Raw genomic sequence first — 14,947 nt, forward strand, 5'->3', positions numbered from 1 at the left:
GCCTAATTCTGCTCCTATGTTTTATGGTCTTTTAATTTTCAATGTCGCCTGATTCTACCTCTTAAATATTATGCTAGGGTGCTGTTTTGGGGTTTCAGTTCAGCATTCAGCACTATTGTCCCACAGACCTAGGAGAACAAACTCCTATTCCTTGGTCTTATCACACCATTATTCAACTGGGTGTTGGGCTTCCTATCCAACAGACATCAGATAGTCAGGATGCACATCCGCTCTTCCCTCCCCGTCATTCTCAACACAGGTGCCCCCCAGGTCTGTGTGCTGAGCCCACTGCTGTACACTCTGCTCACATGTGACTGCACGGCCAAACACCCGAGTAATCTCCTTGTCAGGTTCACTGATGACACAACAGTGGTGGGACTCATCAGCGACAATGATGAGACAGCTTGCAATGAAGAGTTGGAGGAACTCAAGGCCTGGGGTTAAGCAACTAACCACTTCCTCATTGTAAAAGAAAAGATGAAGGAGATTGTTATCGACTTGAGGAGAACTTGCACCATTCACACCTCTCTCTATATCAGTGGCACAGCAGTGGAAACCATGAGCAGCTTCAAACTCCACAGAGTGCACATCACATACAACCCCTCATGTCCCAGAACACGTCCTACACAATCACGATAACTCACCAAGGCACCTACTTTCTGAGGAGGCTGAAGACAGCTGGACTTTACACATCTATACTCAAGTCCTTCTACAGTTGTGCAGTACAGAACATTCATGACTGCATGGTACAGAAACTGCACTGCGGCAGACCACAGGTAGTCAAAACAGCCCCATGCATCACCGGCACCAGCCTACCTGCCAGAGAGGGCAGATGTACAGAAGGATGTTGGAAAAACACCACCAACATTATGAAGAATCCCACTCACTTTGCTCATGTCCCAGTTCCATCAGGGAGGATTTTACATCGTATCACAACCACTAGACTCAAAAACAGTTACTTTCCCCAAGCAGTAGGGCTGATCAACACCTCCACACACTAACCCACCACACTACTGTATCATTCCCTGTCAGAATCACCTGATGTACAGACCAGTGTCATTTTACAGACATACAACAAATCTGTGCATATAAGCTATCTTATGTTTTTATATTTATTGTGTTTTTGTTATTATTGTATTCTTTTTCTTTTTTTCTGTGCTCCTGAGAAAAAAAAACATATTTCATTCACCTTTACTGGGAATGGCATTAAGCAATCTCGAACCTTGAATTAGCTCCATTTGTCACATGATCATTGAAACATCAACCCGTCGAGTGATAAGTAACATTTGCATCAAATCGAATCAGCAAGCACTGGGCAGACTGCAAGTGTTGCCACACTTCTGGCACCAACACAGCATGCCCACAGCTTACGAACCCTGACAGTACGTCTTTGTAATGTGGGAGGAAACCAGAGTACCCGGAGGAAACCCACCCAGTCTCGGGGAGAACGTACAAACTTCTTACGGACAGCAAAGGGAACTGAATCATGATTGGTGGTCACTGGGATTATAAAGCGACTGCACTAACCGCTGCCGTGTCATACTTACTTTTTGCCCCCTGTCCCTTGCGCATGTTGATACTGACAAACTTCCCCCTGGGCTCTTGGTCCTGATGCAGTATCTCAACCTGAAACATCACACGTCCCTTTGCCTCCACAGATACTGCTGGACCCACTAAGTTCCTCTGATATTTTGCTCTATTAAACAGCATCAGCAGTTTTGTTTTGGTATTCACAATTCTGTGTCCAGCTACTGAAGGCAGAGAGGCCCATGGTGGAGCAAAGGGCAGCCGGAGTGATTGGGGGCAAAAACTGGAGGAGTGTTAAAAACCTAGAGTGTAGTAGATAAAGAAGAAGTTGCAGACAGAGGGAGGGCAAGATCCAAAAGCAACCCTCAAGCACTACTTTTTCTCTCCAGTCCTGCCAAAGGGTTTTGGCCTGAAATGTTGACTGTACTCTTTTCCATAGATGCTGCCTGGCCTGCTGAGGTCCTCCAGCATTTTGTGTGTGTTGCTCAAGCATTGCTAGGTAATTTTTGGGTAAAGTGTAATCTCCCAGACACCAGAGAGAAGAGAGAGAGGGAAGACCTTCCCCTTGTAAAGATACTTGGACATGAAAAATGAATAAAGAATGAAAAATCGGTCAACCACAAATGAAGAAACTGTTTGCATTCTGATCGGCTGAGGGAAGCAGGAAGTCGAATGGACAAGTCTGGAGACTTAAGGCAGTGTGGGGTCAGATGTGTAATGTCATGTGATGGCATTGCTGGGAACAGGTTAATAATCCCAGTTGCTTGGATCAGTGGGACACAGGACCCTCAGATGTACATAATTTGCTGCCTTAGTCAGTTCAGGGTTGCTAGTGCTTTCGCAGGGGTTTTTGGTCAATGCCTGGCAGGAATAGGATCAAGCTCTTTGATGCTCCTAAGAGTTGGTCACTGACGTCAAGGACCCAGGAGAGAAGAGGTCAAGGAAAAACCGTAGAAGTATTTTGTAGCACAAGCTGAGAAACTGGATCATTCGAAAAGAAGGCCTTCAGCTCCTCAGACCCTGACTTCCAATTATCCAGATGGAGACCAATCTTGATAAACCTGTCTTTTCCACTATTTAGCATTCCCATGTTAACTGCTGCATTGAGTGTCCATTTCAGAAGTTTGTTAGTTAGAAGACAATCTCATTGATGAGCCAGGAGTCACTTTTGCCCTGGATAAGGATTGAACCAGTTACTACATTAATACAATAGTTATATCTCTGTCAAACATAACTGAATTCCAGAGCTGGGATGAGAGCGACTATCATGGACACCAAAGCTGTGTAACATTGAGTGTACTCAAGCAGCCCTGGTAAAGCTGAAGTCAATAGGTATTAAGGGGATAACACTTCAGTGGCTCTATAATACGGAGATACAACACTGGGCGTCATGGAAGGTCGTTCCTGCCTGTGGCCATCGAACTTTGCAGCTCCTCCCGTGGAGGGTCAGACACCCTGAGCCAATAGGCTGGTCCTGGACTTATTTTCCATCTGGCATAGTTTGCATTTTGTTGTTTGATTGTTTGTGGTTTTTGTATTGCTATATTTATTCTTGGTTGGTGCGGCTGTAACAAAACCCAGTTTCCCTCGGGATCAATAAAGTATATCTATTTATCTAATGGAAGATAGTTGTGGCTGTTGAAGGTCAATCATCCCTCCCTCAAGATACGTCTGATGCCCAGCTAACTTCAGATGCTTCATCACTGACTTCTTTCCGTCATAAGGTCAGAATTGGGTAAGCGCGGTGATGATTTCTTGATGTTTAATTCTACTCACTCCTCATCAGAAAATGAATCGCTGTGCGAGGTTGGATTGCCCCAAGCGGCGAGCCGATCTGTTGAGATTGAGAATGGCTTCGTCCAAGCACATGGCTGCGACGGGGTCCGGGTCCTAGAGCGAGGCACCACCTGGTGCTTAGACAACTTAAACGCCGGTCCAGGTAGACTGGAAAGCCCATGTGTCGGGACCAGAGAAGGGGCGAGGGTTGGGATGATTTCTGCTCGCTCTCCCGGCGCCGAGGCTGTGAACAGAACAAGCGGCTGGCATCTCTGCGAGCTTCGCGGCATTTTGCCCCGCTAATATGACGAACTGAGATCCAGTCTTGGGTCTACTACTCCGGCTGCTCCAGGGAGCGGATCTAAGGACCCAATCTGGTTCGGGATGCTGTTGTTTGCTCCTATTGTTTGCGGGATGTGTGTGTATTTTCCCTCTTTTTCTGCACGGTGGTCATAGTCTTCCCTTTTTTAAATTGGGTTCTTCGGGTTTCTTGCTTTGCGGCTGCTTGTAATGCTGAAGGTGTATAATTTATATATTGTTTGATATTAAATGCGCTTTGCATGTTGAATCTTTGAATCTGTCCCATGTCTATATATGGCAAGATTTTGGCAACATTTTTGTGCCAAGTTGTGGTATGTGATTTACCCCCTAACATTACAAATCCTTTCCATCACCTGTAAATTTGGGGAGAGTTCCAGAGTGTTGGTTGCTTAGTTGCTAAGGACTGCCCCACAAACCTGCAATCATGTTTGCTGTAAGCAAATTTGTGACACTCCAGCCAGCCACGTAGGTGTCAGCACGTAGTGTCCTGCAGGCACTGCAGGAGAAGGACGTGATGGACACAGTGGGGTGGTTCCCTGAGCAGACTGTCCAGTTCATCTGGCAAAATGCCTCATCACCAGATCTCACCAACAGGCACCAAGACCTCGCCTGGCTGGCGGTGAGAGGGGCCCCTCCCAGTCAGAGCCCTCCTGTACGCCCGGAACGTCGTCTCCGCACCCCACTGCCCACGGGAGGACTGCAGTGAGGAGTCTGTGACCCACCTCTTTGCACACTGTCAGTTCGCAAAGAGGGTGTGGAGGAGGAGGATGGACGGGCTAGTGTCACGTTTTATCCCCAGCAGCTGCGTAACAGAGGACTCTCTGATCTACGGGCTGTTCCCGGGGACGCACACGGAGACCAACATCCGGTGCTGCTGGCAGATCATCAACTCGGTGAAAGACGCTCTTTGGTCGGCCCGAAACTTGATGATCTACCAGCACATGGAGATGTCCGTGGGAGAATGCTGCCGACTGGCACATTCTCGGCTGCAGGAGTACGTGCTGGGGGACGCACTGAAACTTGGTGCAGCCACCGCAAGGGCCCGGTGGGGAAGGACCACAGTATAGGTTTCCCCACCCGCGGGAGTGGGAGGGGTCGGTGGGCGGGGAGTATACCCCTCAACAATGATATGGTAAGCTGAACTACTGGAGTGCCACGTGGGTGGCTATAAATACGGATAGGTACTGACTATAATGGAAATGTATGTAAAGGATGGAAAGTTATTGAATGGTTTATTGTATATATTTATTTTTGAATAAAGTATATTTTGAAATAAAAAAAAAGTGTTGCACGGCCTCATGACAGTCTTTTACCTCGGAATCAGAAGATCGTGGGTGCAATATCCTCTCCGGAGACTTCAGGTCGTCAAGTTACTGTAAATCACGTGGTGTTTGTTGTCATATGCCAAGTACATATATGCATAAGAGCAATGAAAGCCTTACTTGTAGCATGCAGCAGCATCAGAGGCACATAATTTATATAAGCAGTATTAACTAAACATAAATTAATCATAAATTATACAGATTTTTTACTAGAAAGAACAAAAAAAAGTGAATATTAGTGTAAAATGATCAAAGTATTGCTAAACGGTAGCGATTAGGGTTTTGCCAGTTGGTTCAAGAGCCAAGTAGTTGAACGGAAGTAGCTTTTCTTGAACCTCCTGCCTGATGGTACAAAACAGCCAAGTTTTAAGCTGATACTCTTCTACATTGCTTAGGTTACCACCTTGCAAATGAAGCACCAATTGTGTGTGAGTTTCCCGGTGCCATCTAGGTCATCTGCGGCTCAAATAATCAAGGGCTTCACAACTGAGGGCCAAGAATAGGGCCAGGCAGCAAGGTTCCAGGAGCAACCAATACCCCCGCTGAAGTTCTAAAACTTGGTGGAGGAGCTTGCATGATAAGCTCACAGCATTACTTGCATTGTCTAGAAAGGGGAGGATATCAGGTACATCAGAGACACTTTACTCCTGACAATTTTTAAGAAAGATTGTGGTAACTACAGAGGGATTCTTGGCTCTCTGTCTCTCACGTCCAGAGGTCGAAGAGCTGCTCTGTGTGGATTTTCCCCATCTAGAGGCAAAATGGGTGGGATCTTCATCATGGATTGATGCCAAGAAGTTCGGGGAACAGTATCAACCACCATACATGGCAAAAGGCTTTGTCTTTGTCAATCACTGACTTCTAACTTTGGCTGCCTAATGAAATGCATCTTCATCTATCTCTGCTACATAATGGTGAGCAACTTGTGATCTTAACCAAGACATCCACAACAATATCAATCGCAGTGCAGACCGGTGTGAATCAAGAGTGCATAATCACTCAGCACTTTTCTTATTCTTTCCTTCCGTTATGCTACATCTCACTTCCATCAAGCCTTCTGCAGAGTTAGTCAGCAGGGTAAATACAAAACAGTTCGATCAAAAACATAAGAAATTCTGAAGATGCTACAAACCTAAAGCAACATATACGAATGGCTGGAGGAACTCAGCAAGTCAGGCAGTATCCATGAAATGAACAAATAGTCAAAGTTTCGGGGCAGGACCCTTCTTCAGGACTGGAAAATAAGGGGGAATACACCAGAATAAAAAGCGGAGGGGAGGGGAGGAGGGATAGCTAGGTTATAGGTGAAGTCAGGTGGATTGAAGAGTTGGAGATGAAGGAATCCGATAGGAGAGGAGAGTGGACCATAGGAAAAAGGGAAGGAAACGGGACACCAGAGGGAGATGAGAGAAGAGGTAAGAGGCCAGAGAGGGGAATAGAAGAAGAGGGGAGGAGGAGGGTGTTTTTCGTAAAGAGGGAGAAATTGATATACATGCCATCAGGTTGGAAGCCATCCAGATGGAGTGTAAGATGTTGTTCTTCCACCCTGAGGGTAGCCTCATCGTGGCACAAGAGGAGGCTATAGACCAACATGTCACAATGGGAATGGAATCAAAATTAAAACGTTGGGCCACCGGGAAGTTCCACTTTTGGTGGATGGAGTGGAAGTGCTTGATGAAACAGTCCCCCAATTTAAGACTGGTCTCACCAATGTAGAGGAGGCCACATTGAGAGCATCAGGTACAATAGATGGCCCCGGCAGATTCACAGGTGAAGTGTTGCTTCACCTGGAAATACTCCTTTGGAGATGGTGGAAGTTGCAGAGATTGATGTGTTAGATGTGGTGGTTCATGGGGTGCTAGGTAAGGACAAGAGGAACTCTGTCACTGTTAAGGTGATGGGAAGATGAGTTGAGTGTGGATGTCCAGGAAATGTGGGTGAGGGCAGCATCAAGGGAAGCCTTGATCTGTGAGGAGGGAGGACATCTATGATGTCCTGGACAGGAAAATCTCATCCTAGGAACAGATGCAGTGGAGATGAAGGAACTGAGAAAAGGGAATTGTGTTTTTACAGCAGACAGGGTGGAAATAAGTAAAGTCTAGCTAACCAGAGAATCAGTAGGTTTACAAAAAAATGTTGGTCAACAGTTTTTCTCCAAAGATGGAGACAAAGGGATCAAGAAAGGGGAGGGAGGTACCAGGCCAAGTGATATAAGGACAGGGTGGAAGTTGGAGGCAAAGTTGATGAAATTGCTGGACTCAGCATGGGTGCATGAAGCAGCACCAATGTAGTCGTCAGTGTAGAGTTGGGGAGCATTACTGGGGAAGGCTTGGAACATGGATTGTTCTACCCAGCTCATGAAAGGGCAGGCATAGCTGGGGCCCATGATGACCCCTCGAGTCTGGAGAAAGTGGGAGGAGCCAAACCACTAGTTCTGCCAGATGGAGGAGCATGGTGGTGGAGGGGAACTGGTTGGTTCTTTTACTGAGAAAGAAGTGGAGAACTTTACAGCCTTCTTGATGGGGGGGGGGGCGCGGGTGGCTAGAAATGTATAGGGACCGGACATCCATGCTTCAAGTGAGGCAGTTAGGGCCAGGGAATTAAAAGATGGTGAAGAGATCGAGAGCGTGTGAAGTGTTGCGGATGTAGGTGAGGAGGGACTGAACCAAGGAGGATATAATGGAATCGGAGTATGAGAACAGAGGGGCAGGTGCAGGCAGAGACAATGGGCCTACCTGGACAGTCAGGATGCAGATCTTGGGTAGGAAGTAGAAGCGAGCAGTGTGGGGTAAGGGAAATATGGGTTTGCTGGAGAGTTTTCTCCAGAGTCGCTGAGGTCAGTGAAGGTGTCAGAAACAGTTTTCTGATGGTCCAGACTGGGGTCTTCTTCAAGGGGTAGGTTTGAAGAGATGCCCGAGAGTTTCTGCCAGGCCTCAGCAAGGTAAAGGTCAGTCCATCACACTACAACAGCACCCCTTTTGTCTGTGGGTTTGATGGCAAGGTTGGGGTTGATGTGGAGAGAGTCTGGTAAGGTTGCAATTGCTGTTAACTTCATCCCTGAGTCAAGGTCATCCTAAATTTAGTCATGAAGTTCCAGGGTACAGGTGCAGTTTGCATATCTGCACTTCTGGAGGTTAAGCTGGGGCCCACAATGACAGGTTAAGTTGCTGTTGATACATTCATTGAAGCACAAGGACGGACAGCCTTTCACCACATCTGTAAAGCAAATGACTGAATCCCTCCCCAGCGTTTCACCTAGAGCAGAGACTCATTGCCACTGGAATCCTCAGAAGTGACCCAACCTTCTGACTGTGATAAAACTCTGGAAAGTATGGATCACCTGCGAAATGCCAGAGCCGCCTCTCAGAAGGCAGGCAATTGTGGAGAAACTCGCCATCACCAGCTCAGATATCCTTTGGAAGATCAAGATCACTGCTGCTGGGAGAATTCAGCACATTTGTGTGTTTTGGAGATATGGGAATGCACTTGAAAGCACCAGAGCCCCACCATCAGCATTGTGTCCACAAACAAAAATTGTGTGAGTGCACACACTTCTGTACATTAACATAGGAATTGGAATTGGTTTATTATTGCGACATGTACTCAGATACAGTGAAAAGCTTGTCTTACACACTGTTCTTACAGATAGCTCATTGAGGTAGAACAAGGTAAAACAGTAACAGAATGCAGAATGAAGTGTAAGAGCTACAGAGAAAGCGCTGTGACGGTAAATCATAAGGAGCAAGATCATAACAAAGTAGACTGTGAGGTGAAGAGTCCAATTTATCGAACTAGGGGACTATTTACTTGTCTTATGACAGTGGAATAAAAACTGTCCTTGAGCCTAGGTGTTATGTGCTGTCAGGCTTCTGTATCTTTTTCCAGATGGAAGAAGGGAGAAGAGATATTGGAGAAGGGAGAGAATATAGCAATGGACTTCAACATAACAACAATGTCTCTTCAACATCTCCAGATAAATGAACCAATTTCTTCTACCAAGCCAACATTCCCAACATTGAAGTCCTACGTAGGCTGTTCTGCTAGATTGACTACATTATTCACATGCCTGTTATCTGATGTCTGAGGTAAATACTGCTTTCAATTCTGTCATAGGAAAGGATAGCCATGGTTATCCCCAGCCACAACCATTCAAAGTAGGGAAGGAGAGAGATATGCCAACTAGTGGAGTGGTGTCGCAGTAACAACCTGGCACTCACCGTCAGTAGGACGAAAGAGCTGATTGTGGACTTCAGGAAGGGTAAGACGAAGGAACACATACCAATCCTCATAGAGGGATCAGAAGTGGAGAGAGTGAGCAGCTTCAAGTTCCTGGGTGTCAAGATCTCTGAGGATCTAACCTGGTCCCAACACAGCGATGTAGTTATAAGGAAGGCAAGACAGTGGGTATACTTCATTAGGAGCTTGAAGAGATTTGGCATGTCAACAAATACACTCAAAAACTTCTATAGATGTACTGTGGAGAGCATTCTGACAGGCTGCATCACTGTCTGGTATGGAGGGGCTACTGCACAGGACCGAAAGAAGCTGCAGAGGGTTGTAAATTTAGTCTGCTCCATCTTGGGTACTAGCCTACAAAGTACCCAGGGCATCTTCAAGAAGCGGTGTCTCAGAAAGGCAGCGTCCATTATTAAGGACCTCCAGCACCCAGGGCATGCCCTTTTCTCACTGTTACCATCAGGTAGGAGATACAGAAGCCTGAAGGCACACACTCAGCGATTCAGGAACAGCTTCTTCCCCTCTGCCATCCGATTCCTAAATGGACATTGAGCCCTTGGACACTACCTCACTTTTTAAATATACAGTATTTCTGTTTTTTTGCAGTTTATAAATCTATTCAATATACATATACTGTAATTGAATTATTTATTTATTTGTTTATTTTTCAAGGTTATTTATTTTTCTTCTATATTATGTATTGCATTGAACTGCTGCTGCTAAGTTAACAAATTTCACGACACATGCTGGTGATAATAAACCTGATTCCGAGCATCAGCGAAGCTTTCGAAAATCTTGTCCATTTCCTGGAAGCACACAAAAGCCTAATGAAGGTGGCAGGAACAAGGCTCCACCTTCCTGAGTGAATCCCCACTCCCACTGCTCCACCCAGACCGGAGATTCATCAGCAACAAGAAACCTCAGATCTGAACTGGAATTAATTCACCTTCAGTCCTTGGATACTGTCCAAAAACAAGAAGAGTCTGCAATACTATTGGAAAGAGCAGGACATTGCTTCATTAGCAGTGTTTACCCATTAACCAATACTTTGGAATGTAGGGTACTGGGGTGTGTGTTAGGACAACAAAACCTGATAATACAAATCCATAATTCCTTGAAAGACACATCGCAGGTAGATAGGGTCATAACAAGAGTTTTTGGCATATTGGCCTTCATTAATCAAAGCACGGAGTGCAGAGGTTGGGATGTTATGTTGAAGTTGTATAAGGCGCTAGTGAGGCTAAATTTTGCAGTATTGTGTGGAGTTCTGCTTACCTCCCTACAGGAAAGATATCGCTAAGCTTGAAAGAGTGCAGAGAAAACTGTTGCTGGCTCTTCAGGACCTAAGTAACTTATTTATTTATTGAGATTAGTGTGGAACAGGCCTTCCAGCCCTTTGAGCTGTGTTGCCTAGCAACCCCCGATTTAACCCTAGCCTAATCACAGGACAATATACAATGACCAACCGGTACGTCTTTGGAATATGGGAGGAAGCTGGTGCACCCGGAAAAGCCCACATGGTTATGGGGAGAACATATAAATTCCTTACAGGCAGCGGAGAGAACTGAGCCTGGGTTGCTGGTGCTGTTGTGCTAACCACTATAGGGGAAGGTTGAATGGCGACTATTAGTCACTGAGGCACAGGAGAAAGAGATTAATCAGAACCCAGAGGAGAAAGAAGGGAAATGAAACAATTCCAGAAATAGCAAATAAAGAGATACTGCAGATCCTAGAAACCTGAAATGAAAGGGAGTGCTGGAAATACCCAACAGCTCAGAGAGCAGTCAGACTGGAAAGGCCAGTTATTGTTACAGACAACGAGAACCTTAATCTGGTTGGTCATGAAATCAGATGATCTACATCAGGCTTACACAAGCCTTCAACAGAACAGTGTAGGAGGGAAAAGAAGACAAAGTTTGAGTGTGTAGGGAGTTCTCCAGACAGATCAACTTTGCCTTTACCATCTTCCTTTAGCTATGTCCACATCGATGTCACTGAGCCTCTGCCAGTCATCAGCCTGTCATGTTCCCTTGGTCTCTCCAGCCCTCCCCCTGTTCTGTAGACTCATAGAAACAGGCCCTTCATTCCAAGTTGTCCATGCTGACTAAGACACCCAACTAAGCTAGTCCATTTGCCTGTATTTAGTCCATAACCCTCCAAGCCAGAGGTTCCCAACCTGGGTCCACAGACCCGGTTAATGGTAAGGTTCCATGGTATAAAAAAGGTTGGGACCCCTGCTCTAAGCCATCCCTATCCATGTACCCGTTCAAATGTTTTTGAAATGCTGTTGATGTATGAGGCCATAAGAGCTTAAGAGGTAGGAGCAGAATTAGGCCATTCAGCCCATTGAGTCTGCTCCACCATTCCAACGTGGCTGATATATATTCCATCTCAACCCCATTCTCCTGTCTTCTCCCATAACCTTTGACACCTTTAGTTATCCAGAACATATCAACCTCCACTTTGAACAACCCCCTCTGGCGGGTCATTCCATATTCTGACCACCCTCTGGGTGAATAAAAATCACCCCTCATTAAGTCTCTCCCCTCTCACCTAAACCTGTGTCCTCTAGTTCTTGATTCTCCAACCCTGGGGGAAAGACTGTGAGCACTAATCCTATATACTGTACTCCCCTCAGGTTTGTACACCTCTATAAGATCACCACAGATTATTTTACAATCCTATGAACAAATTTGAGTGAAGTCTCAGCCTAACTGAGCTCCCACTCTAACTCAGTCACTTGACTCCTGGCAACATTCTTGTAAACCTTTTCTGCACTCTGTCCAGTTACCTAACTAAAAACATTTTTGATTTTGAACTTTTGCAGTGTTGATGGTTACAGGTCACAACTGTAAGACTTTGGTAAATTATTGCCGAGTGCAGACTATTGGTTATTTATCAGTGGAGGAGGGTATTGGTGGGTACAAGTCTGTCACTGTTTAACTCTGTATTGTACTTTGGGTTCAGTACTGGTGGAAGTTGTCTGTGGCTATGCAATAGTGGGGTACAATACAGCTAGCTACCAGTTGATGTTGCTATCACTCCAAGGGTCATCACCTTGTCATGCTGGAGAGGCTTGTGAGTTTCTGAGATCCCGAGAGAGCTGCTGTCTGGAGTTTAACTCCGTAAGGGGCTACCATGGCAGTAAGGTCAAAGGGCAATCCAACCAAGGGATCTGAGTGGCGGAGCTGGCGGAAGACAATGATGCATCACGACAGCAGTGAAGGTGGAGGAAGGCTGCAGCAGTATCCAGCCATCTTGCATTCCATGCCACTGGCCCCTGACCCCCATCTGTCAGGGACTGCATGTTGGCTGCCCACATTAACCAAAGTCAGGCACAGGCTTTCTCCATAAAAGTGAATTGTGGATCCCGGTTATGTGAATCTCAGATTGGGCTCTGAGGACCCATAAGTAGATAACTCCTCTGGAGAACATCAAACTCAACTTGAATGACCGCACTTAAGCTGGTGCTGGTGGATGTCGATTGGTCACTGTGCAACCCTGGGTACAACACTGGTGAAAACGTGTTAACTAATGACATTAGAGTACAGTACTGTAGGGGACGGGCATTGTGTAACAGTGGGTACAGTACTGGTAAGTAGAGAACTAATACTGACATTGGCATATAGTATTGTTGGGTTCAGGCCTATCGTGATATAATACTGGGATAGAATATTTGTGCAACAGAACTAAAAAAGGTAATCTAAAAAATAGTGAGATCCTTTTTTTTGCATTAACCAATTTTAAGGTCTTTGGATGTCTTTAGTCGCAATGGAAGAGAGATTGTAATGCAAATACATCAGATTTTAACTGCATTACAGTGTGTAAAGTCCAGAAGCAAAGCATGTCTGTTAGTTTAGTGAGCCAAACCAACGAACTTGCTAAAACATGACTATTTAAAAATAGCATAATGTAAAAGCCAGGGTATAAATTAATTATGGTGTTGTTTGAAAAAGACAGCTGAGATAGAACAAGTATAATAAATCTTCCAGGCACATTCTGACAGTATGTATTTGAAACAAATAGGGCTAGAATGCTGACTAACAGATAAAAAGAACAAAGGAGGGGGTTGAAATACCCAAAGGGTAATGTCATTAAAACAAATAACATTTGTCGTAGAATTCTTCACAATTAGCGCAAGTAGATCATTCGCAAGAAACTAAACAAGGGCGTTAAACAAGGAAATGGCTCAATTTGCAGGTGGAGAAATAGGGGAAAGGAAATGTCACATGCACTTTTGAAACAAGGGAAAGAGTGAGTGAGTAAGTGAGAGAGAGAGAGAGAGAGAGAGAGAGAGCTGGCAGCACCAAAGGGCACGGGGACACAAGATGTTCTGCAGGCGCTGTATATGCAGAGGAACACACACAGAATGCTGGAGGAACTCAGCAGGATGGGCAGCATCTCCAGAGAGGAACAAACAGTCAACCTCAGCTAAAGATGGCGCCAGAGATTTCTGCGGACCTGGGTGACTTTGTCCAGTTGCTCTGCGAAACCGTATAAATCTCCCGTTCCCACTTCTCTTTTTCCCTTTTCAGGGTGGCCGGGGTCCTGTCAGAGTCCATGATCTACGTTCCTCACCAGTGGTGGGTTCTTGCTCTCAGAACTCGCCAAGTGGTCTGGCATTTGGGGATCTCCAGGAGCGGCTTGGAGGACGGGCGCCTCCGGGATGGGGCCCAGAGGATGACCCGATCCCTCGCTGATGTCACCGACTGAGGGCATCGCGAGAGATCGAAACATCGAGACAGTGGGCACAGCTGTCAGAGGCCTCTGCACTCGAGTGTTCTCTCTCTCGATGATGAGAGAGAGTCTTTCTGTTCTCGAGGTCGGGGGAACTCGAATAAGCAACGCTGCAGATTGTAACATCAGAGCAGTGAGCGGTTTACTTCCTCTCTCGCTGTGGCAGGAGCGATATCTCTCTCTCTCTCCCTCGTTAGCGAGAGGGAGGTCAGTTTGCGATGTCCAAGTGTGGGGATGGACGGTAGTATTTAATGGATTCCAGACCATGGCCTCTGGGGGCTTGCTTTTGCTGGCGATGGGGGTGGTGGGGGGGGGGGGGGGGTTGCTGATGCCTTCAATGGAGGAAGTGTGCGGAGGGAGTCCGGTTGAATATTTTGCTGCTGTTTGTGTGTAGGAGGAGGGCTTTGGGGTTTTAATGTTTTTCTGTCATTTTATCTTTGGGGTTTTTTCTCTTCTGTCTCATGGATGTCTGTGAAGAGTAAGAATTTCAGGTTGTATACCGTATACATTCTCTAATATCCAGTGGAACCACTGCAACTTTGTTCCTGTCCATGGATGCTGTCTGACTAGTGGCTACTGATTTGACTCTTCGGTGCGGGAGTGTAGTTCTGAAGGGTAAGGTTCTGTCACCGTATGACAATGAGTGTAGTATGATGTTATATAGCAGTGAGGCCAATACTGTTGGAAAAAGACTAATCCCTGTAAAACAATGTTCCACAGCCAGGTTAGCACTGTATAACCATCGGGTCAAGTGTGGCGCTTCGTAAAACCGGTGTGCAATTTTGGGAGGGAGAGGTCTGCCACTTATCATACTGTGATGATTATGGTTATGAGGACACGCAGTCCCCTTTTATTGTCATTTAGTAATGCATGCATTAAGAAATGATACAATGTTTTTCCAGAATGATATCACGGAAACACATGACAAACCGACTTAAAAACTAACAAAAACCACATAATTATAACATATAGTTACAACAGTGCAAAGCAATACCGTAATTTGATAAGAACAGACCATGGGCACGGTA

Source organism: Mobula hypostoma, chromosome 24, assembly GCF_963921235.1.
Source record: "Mobula hypostoma chromosome 24, sMobHyp1.1, whole genome shotgun sequence".
Classification (NCBI taxonomy): domain Eukaryota; kingdom Metazoa; phylum Chordata; class Chondrichthyes; order Myliobatiformes; family Myliobatidae; genus Mobula; species Mobula hypostoma.